Genomic DNA, 6,000 nt, shown 5'->3' on the forward strand with positions numbered 1-6,000 from the left:
CCTTGTCTAACTCCTGTAAGTACCCTGAACCAAGAAGTCATTCTACCATCAATTCTCACTGAAGCCCAATTGTCAACATAAATGCCTTTGATTGATTTTAAAAATCTTCCTTTAATTCCATAGTCCCCCAATATAGCTAACATCTTAACCCTCGGTACCCTGTCATAAGCTTTCTCTAGATCTACAAAACATAAACACAACTGCCTATTCTTCTTATAGCATTTTTCAGTTACCTGGCGCATACTGAAAATCTGATCCCGACAGCCTCTCTGTGGTCTGAAACCACACTGGTTTTCATCCAGCTTCCTCTCAATGACTGATCGCACCCTCCCTTCCAAGATGCCAGTGAATACTTTGCCTGGTATACTAATCAATGAGATACCTCGATAGTTGTTGCAATCCTTCCTGTTCCCTTGCTTAAAGATAGGTGCAGTTACTGCTTTTGTCCAATCTGAAGGTACCTTACCAACACTCCACGCTAATTTTACTACTCTATGAAGCCATTTCATCCCTGCCTTCCCACTATACTTCACCATTTCAGATCTAATTTCATCTATTCCTGCTGCTTTATGACGATGGAGTTTACTTACCATCCTTTCCACTTCCTCAAGCGTAATTTCACCAACATCATTTTCCTCCTCCCCATGAGCTTGGCTGTTCGCAACACCACCAGGATGATTTCCTTTTACATTGAGAAGATGTTCTAAATATTCCCTCCACCTCTCCAGTGATTCCCTGGGATCTATTATGAGTTCACCTTCCTTTTTCCCTCCCTTCCTGAGATTCTTTATTACTGTCTAGAAAGGTTTCCCTGCTGCTTGACCTAGCCTTTCCAGATTGTTACCAAAATCTTCCCATGACGTCTTTTTGGATTCAACAACTATTTGTTTCGCTCTGTTTCTTTCATCTACGTACAAATCCCTGTCTGCCTCGGCCCTTGTTTGGAGCCATTTCTAATAGGCCTTCTTTTTACGTTTACAAGCTGCTCTCACTTCATCATTCCACCAAGATGTTCGACTTTTCCCATCTTTACACACAGTTGTTCGTAGGCATTCCCTTGCTGTTTCTACTACAGCATTCCATTATGCCACCCATTCACTTTCTATATCCTGAACCTGCTCACTGTCTACTGTTCGAAACTTCTCACTAATCATATCCATGTACTTCTGTCTAATTTCCTCATCCTGGAGATTTTCTACCCTTATTCGTTTGCAGACAGATTTCACTTTCTCTACCCTAGGCCTAGAGATACTTAATTCACTACAGATCAGATAGTGGTCTGTATCATCGAAAAATCCCCGGAAAACTTGTACATTTCTAACAGATTTCTTGAATTCGAAGTCGGTTAAGATATAGTCTATTATGGATCTGGTACCCCTAGCCTCCCATGTGTAGCGGTGAATAGCCTTATGCTTGAAGAATGTATTCGTAACTGCTAAACCCATACTAGCACAGAAGTCCAGCAAACGCTTCCCATTCCCATTAGCTTCCATATCTTCACCACATTTACCAATCACCCTTTTGTATCCTTCAGTTCTATTTCCAACTCTCACTTTGAAATCGCACATTAGCACTATTCTATCCTTGCTGTTGACCCTGACCACGATGTCACTCAATGCTTCATAAAACTTGTCAACTTCATCCTCATCTGCACCCCGACATGGTGAATACACGGACACAATTCTAGTCCTGATTCCTGCAACTGACAAATCTACCCACATTGTTCGCTCATTTACGTGCCTAACAGAAACTATGTTGCGTGCATTGATATTCCTGATAGAGCCCTACCCCAGACTCTGTCCTTCCCTTTCTAACACCCGACAAGTATACTTTATAATCTCCTATCTCTTCCTCGTTATCTCCCCTTACCCGAATATCACTTACTCCTAGCACATCCAGATGCATCCTCTTTGCTGACTCAGCCAGTTCTACTTTCTTTCTTCCATAAGCCCCATTAATATTGATAGCTCTCCATTGAATTCCATTTCATTTGCCAAGTTGTTTCCAAGGAGTCCCTCGCCTGTCAAATGGGAGTGGGACTCTGTTACTCCCATAGGTCCGAGGATTGCTTAAAATGTTCTGAGATGGGTAAATTCATGAAGCAGGATGCTACCCTACTTACACATAGTCCAAGTGAGGATCTCTCCTCTAATGGGTTATTTACCACCGGTGAATTATACAGTCCTAGCCGCCTGAGCACAAGGAGGGCCATGACTCAGAATATGTCCGAGATGCCCACTCCCATTCCATAGCAACTGGTATCCCGACTCTCAGGACCACTTACTAGGCCACATGGTTCACGAAGTAGGACATGACTACAGTAACCCACACCATGAACCATCAATAATAATAATAATAATAATAATAATAATAATAATAATAATAATAATAATAATAATAATAATAATAATAATCATCATCATCATCATCATATTCTAAAGGCTAAGCCTTGTCGCTGCAGCCTGAGCCAGTCTTTTCAACTCAGCTTAGGTCTTGCACTTCGTCCTCAGAAGCAGGTTCTTGAAGTACGACACTCTGGGTCGTCCTCTTCCTCTTTTTCCAGCAATTTTTCCTTCAATGATATTACAAAGGAACTCCTCATGCCGCAGAATGTGACCAATAAATTTTATTTTCCGTTTTTCATTTTCAGTTATCAGACTCCGTTCTTCTCTTATCTCTCTGAGGACTTCGGTATTGCTCTTCATTTCCGTCCAACTTATCCTCTGCATTCTTCTCCAGATCCACATTTCAACTGCCTCTAGTTTTTTCTTTTCTTGCATTCCTAATGTCCAGCTTTCGCAACCATGCAGAAGCATGCTCCATACAAAGGTTTTTGCAAAGGCCTTCCGAGTTTGAATATCTATATGTTTGTTGACCAGCAGATGCTTTTTATCTTGGAATGCTCTCTTTGCCATGGCTATCCTCTTCGTGACTTCTGATATGCTCCGATTATCACTCCTGATCAGGGTTCCTATGCAGCAAAACTGTTTCACTTGTTCTATTTTATCAGGGCCAATTTTTAAGTGTGTTACTGGTGTTTTCTTGTCTTTACATATTGTCATGGTTTTTGTTTTCCTTGTATTAATTTTGAGGTTCCATTTGCCTAAAGTTTCTGTTAATATGTTGATCATTCTCTGCATACTTTTACCTGTTTCTGCTAGTATGGCAATATCAACAGCAAATCTTATAGAGTGTAATTGTTTGCCATTAATTTTGATCCCCGTTGTTTTCTCCTTCATGACTGCGATGGCTTCTTCGATGAACATATTGAAGAGATAAGGAGACAGTGGACATCCTTGCCTAACTCCTCTTCTTATTTTGGCATTTTTCTTTGTCCCACTGATTTCTAAATCAGTGTTCTGCATTCTGTATAAATTTAGTATGAGGCGTCTATCCTTCCAATCAATTCCTGCTTTTTTCGTGGTAAGGAAAAGTTGTTCCCAGTCTATTCGATCAAAAGCTTTCTCTAAGTCGACAAAGGTCACGTATACTTTCCTATTCTTCTCAATTCTTCTCTCCAGAATCAAATGTAATGCCAGAATTGCTTCCCTAGTACCCCTCCCTGACTGGTCATTATCGATATAGTGTTCTATTCTTGATAATGTTGAGCAGTATGAGACAGGAGAGTGACAGTTCAATAATCTGAACAGTCCGTGGCATTGCAACAGTTCTGGTTTTACTAAAGTCTGGTGGAACTACGCCATTCTCATAGCAACGTTTCATATCGTCACCCAAGTGTTTCAGAAGTTCTGCTGGGATGTTATCTGGACCGGGAGCTTTCTTTTCCTGGAGACTGTGTAGTGCTGCATTAAACTCTGAAGATGTGATTGAGGGACCCTTTCTGCATTCGTCTATCTCGTGTTCTTTTTCAATGTAGCTGGTTGTATTATTTACATCGTTTCCTTGGTACAGGTCTTCAATGTATTCTTTCCAACGTTCACAGATTTCTTTGGTGTTGAACAGGAGATTTCCCATTTTATCTCTGATTATGGAGCTTCTGGTTTTTGGTTTGTGTTGTAGGGTTCTGATACTGAAATATGCCTTTTCCATAATCTTGCTTGTCTCCTTCATCCAGTTCTCCTTTGCTTCGCGACACTTTGTTGTGATCTGATTTCTAATTTCTTTGTACCGTTCTTTATTCCCTACTCTCCTCTCCTTATTCCTTTCGCGAATAAGGTTTATGATTTCATCAGTCATCCATGGCTTCCTCGGCTGTAACTGTCTTCTTCCCAGCACTTCCTCAGCAGCTTCAGTTATACCATTCCTTATTTCCTCCCATTTTGCACTGTATGCCTTTTGTATGCCAGTGTTCTTTAAACTTTGTGTGTTCCATTTGTGCTGGGTCAATTTCATATTCTTCTTTAGCTTAATGTCGCACTTGGCTAATACAAGATTGCGGTCGCTGTCCACATCAGGTCCTGGATAGCTGTGGCTGGATTTAATCTGGTTTCGATATCGCAGTCTGACTAATATATAATCAATCTGATATCGTGCATTATTTCCAGGTGCTTTCCATGTGTATCTTCTTCGGACAGGTACTTCAAAGAATGTGTTTGTTATAACCATATCATGCTGTTCACAAAATTCTAAAAGTCTCTGACCTCTTTTGTTCATGTTCCCTAGTCCGAATTTACCAGCATATTTCAAGTTGCTATGTGAACCAACAGAGGCATTGAAATCGCCCATTATGACCACATTATCTTTATTTCCTATGAGTTCCAACAAGCTTTCCATTTGCTCGTAGACTGTCTCTACCTCTTCATCGGAACTGTTAGAAGTTGGGCAGTATACCTGAATGATCACTATATCAACTGGAGTGGCTTTCACTTTGATCATCATCAATCTGTCACTTACATGATATGTGTTGATCACGTGACTGGACCATTTTCTTCGCAAGATAATAGCCACTCCATTCATTCCCGACTTTTCACTTCCACTGTAAATTATTCTAAATTCGTCTGAACAGACGTCCCCGTTTCCTGACCACCTTGTTTCAAGTGCTGTTTCTTCCATTCCGATTTTGATTTCTTCTAGTTTTCCTGTTCTTAGCAACGTTTTCACATTCCAAGTTCCTGCATTGAATTTATTACGCACTTTCCTGCAAGGATTTCGTTGGATGACAACCTGAGAGGCCTTGCAGCCATCTCCTCTCCTGCCGGATCTTGGGTTCCGAAGCCCATGATCAGTATTTACAGTTTCGCTCAAGCTTCTATCCATGACTGCTAATCTTGGGATTTTGCTTGTGCAGTGGTTTCCCGTTGCTTTCTGCACTTCAGGTTAACAGCCGCCCCTAACCTGGAGAACAGACGCTGCCCACAAGCTGCGCACTATGGGTCAGACGCTTGCAGTTATGAATTCCAGTGGCATTTCCTCCACTGAGGGTTCATCGCCCTACTAAGAGGACTCCTCCGCCCGAAGCCGTTGGTCCCCTCAGTTGGCTGGGTTATTTCCCGCCGCCCAACACTCGGCGTTGAGATGCTGGCTGTACAGCTTACTCAATTACCGTAGCAGGATATACCTGGCCAGACAGGAATAATAATAATAATAATAATAATAATAATAATAATAATAATATCACGATACCTCTTGATGGCCATAAATAAAGTAGCTTTCTTATTTTTTTCTTGACACTTCTGGCACTATCCTTCAGACCCTTTCTTCCACACAAACATTTCTATCATTTTTATTTAGGAATAACGCATGTTTTTCCAAATATTAATACACTGACCAGCTAAATCTGTTAGTTACTTCCCACATTCACGGAAATTGCCAAGGAATAATTTCTTAATTATTACTTAAGTATTATTAAGTTTCATTGCTTCTAACATCTAAATGTTATCTAGCATAAATAGCTTAATTTTAAAATGTATGCATAAAAGTGCATTTAGATTTGCTTTCACCAGTTGGTTACTGTCCATTGTTCTGTATCAACAATAAAACGCCCGCTGTATAACAAGGACGTGAAACATACTCCTCTATTCTTTATTTTTCGTAACAGGT

Source organism: Anabrus simplex, chromosome 7 (genome assembly GCF_040414725.1).
Source record: "Anabrus simplex isolate iqAnaSimp1 chromosome 7, ASM4041472v1, whole genome shotgun sequence".
Lineage (NCBI taxonomy): Eukaryota > Metazoa > Arthropoda > Insecta > Orthoptera > Tettigoniidae > Anabrus > Anabrus simplex.